The 12958-nt window shown below is 45.0% G+C and overlaps 1 protein-coding gene across 1 annotated transcript in view; it reads right to left on the bottom strand.

The window, feature by feature from the left end:
- Positions 1–12184, bottom strand: part of LOC141251670 (DNA dC->dU-editing enzyme APOBEC-3C-like) — a 51802-nt gene extending 39618 nt beyond the window's left edge. Inside the window, exon 1 of the mRNA XM_073670392.1 lies at positions 12118–12184. The gene's annotated coding sequence lies outside the window, so the exon portion shown is untranslated. The remainder of the gene's footprint in view (positions 1–12117) is intronic.
- Between the last annotated feature and the right edge of the window lie 774 nt (positions 12185–12958).

Below are 12958 nucleotides of genomic sequence, written 5' to 3'. Positions count from 1 at the left end.
GTTTCCCTGACCCTAGGTGGTGCCTTCCTAGCGGGTGTAGCGAGGGGCTGCGCCACATAAAATGTCACAGCCTCCTGTTTCTAGCTGAGGGTCGTTTCCTGCCTCCACTAGTTTCGGGGACCGGTCTCCCCCTTTGGCCTGACCCCTCCACGCAGGTGGATTTGGGCGTGCGGTGGCGACTCGCCCGTCCGCACCCCTGAGATCCCTTCGTTCCTCGTTCCTGGAGCCTTCTCCGCTCCTCTTCCTTCCTTCTCCCTCTTCCAGGCCTGGGCCTCTGTTACTAGGCCCGCCTCCGGAGCAGAGCTCATGCAGAGCCCCTGCTCCCTGCCACTTCTGCTCAGACTTCTCTGCACTGAACTAAGATGGTGCCCACCTTTTATACTCCCTTCTCAATGCACCCAGGAACTGCTTCCTCCCTGCTCCTGCACTACAGGGTTCCCCTTCCTCAGTGTTCCCTCCCCCCACTCCAGCCAGGGACAGGGACTGTCGTGCCCATCTCAGGGGCATATTGGTCGCCCTGCCCCACGGCAATGTGGTGTAATGCATGCAGGTGTCGGGTCCTGATCCACACTACATCCTTACCTGAGAGTGAGATATCACACCTCTGGGTGAGGTGCAATACCTCTGTAGCAACCGAGCCCTCAGGGTGCTACAATTCCATTTATCTTCAGCGTAGGTGACGTATTGCGATACAGGGCCGTGATTTTGGCTATAAAAGGGTCCCCTAGACCCCTACCCCAAGCTTTTTAAGAGAATCATATATGGCGTGCCAGGAGACTCTATGGAATGCTTTCTCAGCATCCAACGAGAGTATCTAATTACAAATTTTTAACTGCATCTAGCCCAGGAAATACTTTGTGCCTAGTAGCAGGGTCTGCTAGTCAGCGGATTATCCCGGCTGTTAAGCAAGCTACACCACCTGTAGTTTGGACACTTCATTTTTTCAAAGGAAATGCTTCGGAACCACGGGATACTCAGTGAAGAGCATCAGGAGGCACCCCAAGGCATAGGGGCTCGGACTGGCAGTAGGATGCCTTGCGGTGGACAGCCGAGCTCGATCCTTATAAAAGCTTTTTAACTGCAGCAGCTTTAGTGGACGCTACTGGAGCTGGAATTACGCGGCTGCTGGCATGAGACTTGCCCTCCAATAGATCCTTGTAAATGGATTTAAAGTGTATTTATTCAAATTAGAGAGACAATTTAAATTAAAAAGCTTAGAGCTGCCTCCACCACAGGGGGGCTCGCTCGACCCACCAGCGGACAGGCACCAGTATTGGGAGAGGGGGGCTGGCCGTCAGGGTTCACCGCGGCTCTGGCACAAACCCGGCGACACGGAGGTGGCACGGGCAGGAGCGGACTGAACATGTCGGCTTCTCACTTTTTGGATTTTAGAAGGGCATGACATGCCTATATCTGTGTCTCCCCCTCCTTTTACTCCTCCACCTCTTTTCTTTTCGCATGACTATATGTACTTGTCACTTTTCCATGTGTTAGTTGTGTCTTCTGAGCAGTTTGTCAGCTTTTGGACACCTTTGAAGGTGTTTTCTATGTGTTTCTATGTGTTTTTGTTTGCCTGCCATTGGTTTTAACGGTGTTTGAAGGTGTTCGACGAACAGTTCGACGAACAGTTCGGCGAACACACGGGTGTTCGACGAACCGAACCGAACTCGAACACTACGGGGGTGGCTCAACACTATTAATAATATTCTGGTGCTTCTGGGCTTCCTCTGGAGGGCGCTCTATTTGGTGCTCTGCTTACATATTCATCTGTATGCTCTTATGATAAGTCACTGATATGTTAAGGAACATCTTTTCCAGGGTAATAACTTGTATATAAAGCAAAATAAATAACCAAAAACAAAAATGCTCCTCCACACCTTGGGCTATGTTCATACGTAGCGTTTTTATGCGTTTTTTCACTTTTGCATTGCTTTCAACCGTGACAAATGCATTCACCAGGAAATGTCATTTTAACATTTTACAACCTTATCTGGCCATGTGGTGTGTGAGATATCATCAGAAACATCGTGTTTCATTTATGAAGGAGGGACTCTGAAAGTCACAAAGCCTATTTTTATAGGGCCATCAGGCAGCCTTTACTATTCTTAAAGGACCAGGAGTTGGCAATCACTATTCTTAGAGAGCCATCAGCCGGCTATGTTTTATTGTTGTCGTTACTAAAGAGTGGGTCTCCTATACTGTTATTACGTATGCAGTGAGTGCCAGGGCTGCCCAAAAATTGGACGCACCCCAATACCACTTTGAAAATTTGGATGCACCCCAATACCCCTTTGAAGAGACTTAGAGGAGGGCTCCTGAAAACAATGTTCCCATTATTAGAAAGCCAGTCTCCCATTCTGTTTGCCTATGCAGTGAATGCAAGGGTTGCCAAAAATTTGGAGGCACTTCAATGCCCCTTGGAAGAGACGTAAAGAGGTCAGAGGGCCTCCAGAAAACAATGTTCCCATTATTAGGAAGTGGGTGTCCCATTGTGTTTGCCTATGCAGTGAATGCAAGGGTTGCCAAAAATTTGGAGGCACTCCAATGCCCCTTGGAAGAGACGTAGAGGGCCTCATGAAAAATTTTTCCCATTATTAGGAAGTGGGTCTCCCATAGTGTTGACCTATGCAGTGAATGCAAGGGTTGCCAAAAATTTGGAGGCACTTCAATGCCCCTTGGAAGAGACATGGAGGTCAGAGGGCCTCCTCAAAACAATGTTCCCATTATTAGGAAGTGGGTCTCCCATAGTACTGACCTATGCAGTGAATGCAAGGGTTGCCAAAAATTTGGAGGCACTCCAATGCCCCTTGGAAGAGACGTGGAGGTCAGAGGACCTCCTGAAAACAATGTTCCCATTATTAGGAAGTGGGTCTCCCATTGTGTTTGCCTATGCAGTGAATGCAAGGGCTGCCAAAAATTGGGAGGCACTCCAATGCCCCTTGGAAGAGACGTGGAGGAGGGCCTCATAAAAAAATGTTCCCATTAGAAAGGAGCGGGCCTCCTATACTTGTAATGCCCATGCACTAAGTGTATGGGCTGACAAAGATTTACCCCTGGGGGGTATACATGAACATACTGTATAAAAAATTTTTTTACGGGCATCATAAACACCCTTTAAAAAATTGATGTGGGTGTTGCATCACGGACCACGGTCACCCTGGTGATATGGTGGTGGAGGATGAGGAGAAGGAGGAGGACAAGAGAAAATAGACAAAATCAGGATGTTTATACCCATGCCTGGGTGTGAAAAGGTGCATGGGAATACACCTCCCAAGAAAAGACACTGGATTTGAGTTTATGTTACGCTGCTATCATTCGGTGGTGTTGAGAAGTCTGGCCCAATCCAGTCCTTGTTCATTTTTATAAGAGTCAGCCTGTCAGCATTTTCAGTTGACAGGCGGATGCACTTATCAGTTATAATTCCACTAGCGGCACTAAAAACTCGCTCTGATAAAACGCAGCCGGCAGGGCAGGCCAGGACCTCCAAGGCATAGAGAGTCAGTTAATTCCACGTATCCAGCTTGGATACCCAATAATTAAAAGGCACAGAGGAATCACGGAGGACGTTGGTACAGTCGGCAAGGTACTCCCTCAGCATCTTCCCAAACTTTCCACTCCTTGTCAGGGCTTGTGCGATGGGAGGGGCTGAGGAAATTCTCCCAGAACTTTGACAGTGTTCCCCTGCCTCTGCTGGATTGAAGTTGTGTCTCTCTCGTCTGTACTCCTTGGTTGTCCACCGAAGTGTGATCTCTGCCGCCAGTGTTTTCAGATGGAAATTTTTTAATAGTTCCGCAACAAGGGCCTTCTGGTACAGCCCCATTTTTGTAGACCTGTCCGCCTCAGGAATAAGAGATATAAAGTTCTCCTTGTAGCGTGGGTCTAGAAGTGTCACCAACCAGTAATGACTGTCATGCAAAATTTTGAGAACGCGAGGGTCATGGGAAAGGCAGCGTAACATAAACTCAGCCAGGGGTGCCAGACTACTAACAGGCAAGACTTCCATGTCCTCACCAAGAGGATGACTGACAATGCTCTCCTCCTCCTCCGCCTCCTCCTCTCTGTCCTCTGGCCATCCACGCTGAACAGACGGTATGACAGCTGTGAAGATAGTACTGTCTATAGCGCATGAAACTAGCTCCTGTTCTTTCTCCTCCTCCTCCTCCTCTTCCTCATTGTCACACAATCCAGGTTGGGATGAGATGATGCTGGGCTGTGTGTAATCACCCTGTATGGTTCCTTGCTCCATCTCATCGTGCTCCGCCTGCAATGCATCCTCTTTGTTTGTGAGCAAAGAGAATTTCAGAAGACACGGAAGCGGGATGGTAACGCTAATTATGGCGTCATCGCCGCTCACCATCTTGGTGGAGTCCTCAAAGTTTTGGAGGATGGTACATATGTCTGACATCCATGTCCATTCCTGAGGTCTGATGTGTGGAGTCTGAACTAAATACTGACGGCCTTGTTGATGCTGGTACTCAAAAACTGCCCTCTTCTGCAAATCACAAATCCTTCCCAACATCTACAGTGTAGAGTTCCAATGCGTGGGGACATCACACACCAGTCTATGAGCCGGAAGCTGCAAACGCTGCTGAAACACGGCAAGAGCAGCGGAAGCTGTAGGTGAATTTCTAAAATGGGCACACAGGTGGTGTACTTTAACAAGCAGATCGGGCAGCTCCGGGTAGGATTTGAGAAACCGCTGAACCACGAGGTTAAGCACATGGGCCAGGCATGGTACGTGTGTGAGCTCGCCTCACCTCAGAGCCGCCACCAGGTTCCGACCATTGTCACACACGACCATGCCTGGCTGTAGGTTCAGCGGTGTGAGCCACAGATCTGCCTGCTCTTTCAGCGCTGTCCACAACTCTTCAGCATTGTGTGGTTTGTCACCTAAGAATATTAGCTTCAGCACAGCCTGTTACCGCTTGGCCGAGGCAGTGCTGCAGTGCTTCCAGCTTGTGACTGATGTGGTCATTTTGGAGATGGAGGCTGAAGAGGAGGAGGAGGCTGTGGAGGATGAGGTGCAGGAGCTGTAGACCACGGGGGCAACCCTGATTGACCTATGGCCCGCAATCCTTGGCGTCGGGAGGACGGGTTCCATTCCAAGGTCCGACTGGGTCCTGGCTTTCACTATGTTTACCCAGTGTGCCATCAGCGAGATGTACCGTCCCTGCCCACAAGCACTTGTCCACGTGTCCGTGGTTAGGTGGACTTTCCCGGTAACTGCGTTGTTGAGGGCAAGGCTAATGTTTTGGGACACGTGCTTGTGTAATGCGGGGACGGCACACCGGGAGAAATAGTGGCGGCTGGGGACCTAGTACTGAGGGACGGCCACCGCAATCAGGTTGCAGAATGCTTCCGTCTCCACGAGCCTAAAAGGCAACATTTCGAGGGCAAGCAGTCGTGAAATGTGAGAATTTAGTAGTGTGGCCTGTGGGGCGTTGGCTGCATATTTGCACTTGTGTTCCTGGACCCTGGGGTTCGGCTCACAAAGTTGGGTGCTTTGCTGCCATGTGCCTGATCATGCCGGTGGTGGTCAGGCTTGTCGTTTTGCCACCCCTGCTGATGTTGGCCTGGCAGGTGGTGCAAATGGCCTTTTGGGGTTATTGGCAGAGTGTTTAAGAAACAACCAGACTCGGGAAGACCTAACAGTTGTACTGGCAACTTCCTTCGTGTTGGTGTTACAGGGAATGGTTGCCTTCCTTCTGTGTGCGACCACCACACTGCTTCTTCCTGCCTGTTGGGGTGCTCTGCCTCCCTCCCCGTATGCTGCTGTCCTTGCTCTGTATGTCTTCCTGCCAGGTTGGGTCAGTTACTATATCATCCACCGCCTCGTCTTCCACTTCCGCACCCTGGTCCTCCTCCTGACTTTCTGGCAATTGTGTCTCATCATCGTCCACCTCTTGTGACAGTTTCCCACTGTCGCCTTCGTGTGACCGTGGCTGCTCAAATATTTGGCCATCGCTACATGCAATCTCCAAATGGCGCAGAAAAACGGTGTTCTCTGGATTGCTTTTTAAGCAAATAATGAGGATTAAGATCCAAAAAAAAGTATTCCTGGCCCCTGAGACCTGTGCCTTTGTCTAGAAATATCTAACAGCAGCAGAAGACAGAATTGGAATAGAGCCTCTTGTGCTATATGCACTGCAGTCTGCTATATACACTGCCTGCCTATATACACTGCCTGCCTGATATCTGTGCAGATGGATTAGTCCTCAGAAGGACTGTTTGTTGAGATGGATATGTGTAATGTACTTGTTTTCTCCCTACACTACCTAATACACAAGCAAATCTCTCCCTTGCTCAGCAGCACCTCTCCCTACATTGCCTGATTGTGGAGTAGACTGACGAGCACTGCGGCGCCTGGTCTGATATAGACCTGATGACGCTGAGCGACCAGCCAATCACTATAATGCCACAACCACCATGGCAGCGGCATTACAATGAGTGGCAGGCAATCCCTGCATGTTGATTGGCGCTCTAAAGAGCGCCAAACATGCAGGGAGGGGACCCGAGCATTCGCCCGAGCATCTCGCAAGTACTCGGCGAGATGCGAGCATCTCGAGTACTGAGATGCTCGGGCGAGTACCGAGTACTTGCGAGTATGCTCGCTCATCACTAGTCTTCATTCAAAAATGAAGACATGAAAAAATAAACATACGTAGTATGTTGTGTCCATTAAGTCTGATCTATCAAAATGTAAAACGAATTAAACCATATATTATACAAAGAAAGGGAAAAAAAATCAAATCTCTAGAATTTCTATTTTTCTGTCTCTGCACTTCCCTTTAAAAACTCTGATAAAAAGTTATGGCTGTTGGAAAAAGAGGAGGAAAAAACTAAAGCGCAAACAAAACAAAAAATATCCATGTCTGTAAAGAGTTACTGTGGCAATATGGGTCATGATAAGCACTAGATTGTCAAATATTCTGGATATTTGTACAATCGTAGTAAAAAGGAGCCACCTCAATATGCCTCAGATTAGACAACCCCTGCATTAAGGTGTTTATGCCAGCCAGATTTTTGGAGTAAAACACCTTAAAAAATCGCCCACATTTTTGAGCAACTTGAAGTTCTGCATAAATATTGTGTTTTTTGGTGTTTTCATGCCAGTACCGGCCAGCTACATCAATACGGGTGAAGCATGGGTGGGACTGGGCATGTCTAAGATTACCTGTCAAGGTTATGAAAAGTTATTACTTTAGTGATGTAACTTACCTTAGAATATCTCTGGCTGGGGCACACAGCAATTGTACAATGCACCTAATTCATTAAAAGGGTATTCCCATCTCCAAGATCCTATGCTAATATGTAGTAGGCATAATAATAAAAAATTAGCAAATACCTCCAATTAGAAATGTAGTATTATAGTTCTTCTGATTCGCTATGTCGCTTACCCTATATGGCATTGCAGTAGTTTAGGTATCCATGGTTGCAAACAATAACCTCTAACTAACTGTCACTACATATTGTAAGATGGCCACCGGACATGTCCTTGAGGGGAAATATGTGTCGCTGAGGTTGGCAGCTTCAGTGATGTGAAACCGGGAAAGCATGCTCCAGCACACATAGCGCTGAGAGGGTTAATAGGGCGTATCAGGGCTGTTTTTTTCGAGCCAGTCATAAGAGATGGGGGGGATTGGCTACTCACATATCCCCACCCCAGGGCGTGTGTATAAAATGGAGACCAAGTGTCTCATTTAGGGTCTGTGGCTGGAGGTGTGGAGAAATCCAGAGTGTTTGAGGGGAAAAAGACACTGACACTGACCATGACCGTGAGCGGGTGAACCCGCCATATTGGATGGACTGTTTACCTTCTGTTTTGTTACACTGTGCCGACAAGGTTTTCTTTTGTTTACTTCTGGAAGTGCGGTTTATGCAGCCTAATAAACCTGCCTTGGACATTTTTAAAGAGACAGTGTCCCGTCGCTACCTCTAACGCGGCTAAGTGAGTACCGAACCCTACAATATATATAGTCGCAACCACAGACACTTAAGCTACTGCTACAGTGGAGAAAATAAGTATTTGATACACTGCCGATTTTGCAAGTTTTCCCACCTACAAACAATGGAGAGGTCTGTAATTTTATCATAGGTACACTTCAACTGTGAGAGACAGAATCTTAAAAAAAATCCAGAAAAACACATTGTATGATTTTACATAATTAATTTGCATTTTATTGCATGAAATAAGTATTTGATACAATAGAAAAACAGAACTTAATATTTGGTACAGAAACCTTTGTTTGCAATTCCAGAGGTCAGACGTTTCCTGTAGTTCTTGATCAAGTTTGCACACACTGCAGCAGGGATTTTGGCCCACTCCTTCAAACAGATCTTCTCCAGATCTTTCAGGTTTCGGGGCTGTCACTGGGAGACATTGAGTTTCAGCTACCTCCAAAGATTTTCTATTGAGTTCAGGTCTGGAGATTGGCTAGGCCACTCCAGGACCTTGAAATGCTTCTTATGGAGCCAAACCTTAGTTGCCCTGGCTGTGAGTTTCTCGTCATTGTCATGCTGGAAGACCTAGCCACGACCCATCTTCAATGCTCTTACTAAGGGAATGAGGTTGTTGGCCAAAATATCACGATACATGACCCCATCAATCTTCCCTTCAATAAGCTGTAGTCATCCTGTCCCCTTTGCAGAAAAGCGCCACCAAAGTATGATTTTTTTTTTCCCTTCCATGCTTTACGGTTGGAACAGTGTTCTTGAGGTTGTACCCATCCTTCTGCCTCCAAATATGGCTAGTGAAGTTGACACCAAAAAGTTCTATTTTGGTCTCATCTGACCACATGACCTTCTCCCATGCCTCCTCTGGATCATCCACATGATCATTGGCAAACTTCAAATGGGCCTGGACATGTGCTGGCATGAGCAGGGGTACCTTGCATGCCCTGCAGGATTTTAATCCATGACGGTGTAGTGTGTTACTAACAGTAATGTTTGAGACTGTAGTCCCAGCTCTCTTCAGGTCATTGACCAGGTCCTCCCGTGTAGTTCTGGGCTGATTCCTGACCTTTCTCAGAATCATCCTTACCCCACGAGGCAAGATCTTGCGTGGAGCCCCAGACCGAGGAAGATTGACAGTCATCTTGTGTTTCTTCCATTTTCTAATAATTGTGTCAACAGTTGTTGCCTTTTTTTTAAAATCAATAAAGTGAGTTTTTTTTATTATCTCTTTCTGTAATATAAAAAATTGCACATAGCTCTGATTGTTCAGATTTGATAGAATTAAAATTTTCCTGTATGTCCACAAGTCTCAGCCAGTGACGGAGCAGCCGACAGAATCATCAGAATGTACAGCACAAAAGTAGCATAAATTAAAACAGTTCTCCAGTGATAATTTATAACATATATATTATTATTATTATTATTTATATAGCACCATTGATTACATGGCGCTGTACATAAGAAAGGGTTATATACCAAATACAGATATTTACAGTAAACAAACTAACAGTGATAGACTGGTACACAGGGAAGAAGACCTATACTGTGTGTGTATGTGTATATATATATACATATATATATATACAGTACAGACCAAAAGTTTGGACACACCTTCTCATTTAAAGATTTTTCTGTATTTTCATGACTTTGAAAATTGTACATTCACACTGATGGCATCAAAACTATGAATTAACACAAGTGGAATTACATACTTAGCAAAAAAGTGTGAAACAACTGAAAATATGTCTTATATTCTAGGTTCTTCAAAGTAGCCACCTTTTGCTTTGATGACTGCTTTGCACACTCTTGGCATTCTCTTCATGAGCTTCAAGAGGTAGTCACTGGAAATGGTTTTCACTTCACAGGTGTGCCCTGTCAGGTTTAATAAATGGGATTTCTTGCCTTATAAATGGGTTGGGAACATCAGTTGTGTTGTGCAGAAGTCAGGTAGATACACAGCTGATAGTCCTACTGAATAGACTGTTGAAATTTGTATTATGGCAAGAAAAAAAGCAGCTAAGTAAAGAAAAATGAGTGGCCATCATTACTTTAAGAAATGAAGGTCAGTCAGTCGGAAAATTGGGCAAACTTTGAAAGTGTCCCCAAGTGCAGTTGCAAAACCATCAAACGCTACAAAGAAACTGGCTCACATGAGGATCGCCCCAGGAAAGGAAGACCAAGAGTCACCTCTGCTTCTGAGGATAAGTTTATCCACGTCACCAGCCTCAGAAATCGCAGGTTAACAGCAGCTCAGATTAGAGACCAGGTCAATGCCACAAAGAGTTTTAGCAGCAGATACATCTCTTCAACAACTGTTAAGAGGAGACTTTGTGCAGCATGCCTTCATGGTAAAATAGCTGCTAGGAAACCACTGCTAAGGACAGGCAACAAGCAGAAGAGACTTGTTTGGGCTAAAGAACACAAAGAATGGACATTAGACCAGTGGAAATCTGTGCTTTGGCCTGATAAGTCCAAATTTGAGATCTTTGGTTCCAACCACCGTGTCTTTGTGCGACGCAGAAAAGGTGAACAGATGGTCTCCACATGCCTGGTTCCCACCGTGAAGCATGGAGGAGGAGGTGTGATGGTGTGGGGGTGCTTTGCTGGTGACACTGTTGGGGATTTATTCAAAATTGAAGGTATACTGAACCAGCATGGCTACCACAGCATCTTGCAGCGGCATGCTATTCCATCCGGTTTGTGTTTAGCTGGACCATCATTTATTTTTCAACAGGACAATGACCCCAAACACACCTCCAGGCTGTGTATGGGCTATTTGACCAAGAGGGAGAGTGATGGGGGGCTACGCCAGATGACCTGGCCTCCACAGTCACCAGACCTGAACCCAATCGAGATGGTTTGGGGTGAGCTGGACTGCAGAGTGAAGGCAATAGGGCCAACAAGTGCTAATCATCTCTGGGAACTCCTTCAAGATTGTTGGAAGACCATTTCCGGTGACTACCTGCTGAAGCTCATCAAGAGAATGCCAAGAGTGTGCAAAGCAGTCATCAAAGCAAAAGGTGGCTACTTTGAAAAACCTAGAATATAAGACATATTTTCAGCTGTTTCACACTTTTTTGCTAAGTATATAAATCCACATGTGTTAATTCATAGTTTTGATGCCTTCAGTGTGAATATAAAAGTTTCATAGTCATGAAAATACAGAAAAATCTTTAAATGAGAAGGTGTGTCCAAACTTTTGGTCTGTACTGTATATATATATTTTTTTAATATTTTTAAACATTTTTTTTACACTTTTTGCTTGCTTCTATAGTCTCCATAGGAGGCTAGAAGCAGCAATTACCTGATCGCCTCTGCTACATAGAGGTGATGAACAGATCACCTCTATGTAGCAGAAATGCTCCTGTGCTATGAGTGCCAACCACTAGGTGGCGCTCATAGCAATCTTTTCATGACAACCACTGAGGTCTGCAGCAGACCCTGGGTTGTCATGCCCACGCACTTGGAATTTTTTTCCCGTTTTTCCGTACACGATATGGTAAAACCAGTAATGTCGTTCAAAAGTACAACTCGTCCCACAAAAAATAAGCCCTCACACAGCCATATTGCCCAAAAAATAAAAATGCTATGGCTCTGGGAACAAGGGGAGCAAGAAATGAAAATGCAGAAACGGAAAATCCCAGGGTCCTTAAGGGGTTAAATTATTTTTCATATTTTACTTCATTAAAAAACAAATGCTAATATATATATTTTTTAAATAAAACATTAATACTTTAAGTTTTTTCAATTGTTGAAATGTTTTTTTATTTTTTTTTATGGCACCTTCCCTTTAACAGCTGAACCTTTTCACAGCTAACCAAAAAAGATCTGGTTTCTGGGGGGATTGCTGGTAAAATCCCTGTTGATCAGTTGTTATAGTCAAGGAAAGCTGGACACCATTTAAAAATAAAATGTATACTGCGTGGTAAATAGTATTTTTACTGAATGCCACTATACGGAGTGGGCTGCCCTACTCCGTACTGTATGAAAGACTGGGAGCATCCCTTTAACTACAAGCAAGCCTTGGTGTACAACAGAGCTCTGACAAAGAGACAATTCTTCTGTTCTCAAGTCTGATTCTTCTGTTATACATAAATAGAATTACAATTGCAAATCATCTCAATGAAATCTGCTCTTATAAAAAGCAAAATAAGATCTCGTTACCTTCTTTATGTGACCAGCAGTCCACTGTGTGGAGTAGAAGGCGTCACCCACACTTAGGGCATGCGTACACTACATGGAGAGGTGAAAATGAAAGTAAAATGACTTTAACTCTTTGCTATACGTCACAGTCTACATAGTCACAGTCTACTAAAATTCCAGTATGGTCTTAAAAAACCATCAGGACCAATGTATAAAATATAGTCAAGATAAACATGGATTAACTCAGGCTAGCAGGTCAGGTTCCATTGTTCAATTTACTGCCTGTCTTAGAAAAAAAAGTGCTATAATCTAGTTGTTGAGCAAAGTAGAACACATTCAGCTGGACTTACACTTGCCGATTTTCATGAACAAGCATTCTTAGTTTCTCAATAATTGTGCAATGTAAACAGGCTGGCGATCACCTGATGAACAAGCAAAACACTTGTTTGTCAGGTGAAATTATTTTTTAAGCTGGTTTAAAAAACATTGTCCTTGGCAGTGCATCATCCTGTGTGAACTGGACATGTGCTGCAAAGTCTGTGCAAACTATTACTGATCATTCTGTCCGTACAGGAAAATCAGGCTGCCTGTGTAGGTAGGCTATTAAACGACCGCCAATCAGCAAACAAGTAGTTGAATTAACGCCGCAAGTCGGGAAGTATAAACCAATCTTTAATTTTACTTTCTGCTTCCTACAATATAATATTTGAACAAAAATAGTTAAATATGACCCTATTGGTGATATTGAAGCAAAGATGGCAGCATTTATTGGAAATTACAGTCACACAATAGCTCTTTGATGAGCACTAGATATTGTTTTACCTCTGTTACCAAGAGAGGCTCCAGAACACAAAACAAGTGT

The sequence above is a fragment of the Phyllobates terribilis genome, unplaced genomic scaffold, assembly GCF_046119375.1.
Source record: "Phyllobates terribilis strain yellow unplaced genomic scaffold, ASM4611937v1 Scaffold_2__4_contigs__length_985480577, whole genome shotgun sequence".
In the NCBI taxonomy this organism is placed as follows: domain Eukaryota; kingdom Metazoa; phylum Chordata; class Amphibia; order Anura; family Dendrobatidae; genus Phyllobates; species Phyllobates terribilis.
This window is presented reverse-complemented; position numbering and strand designations above follow the sequence as displayed.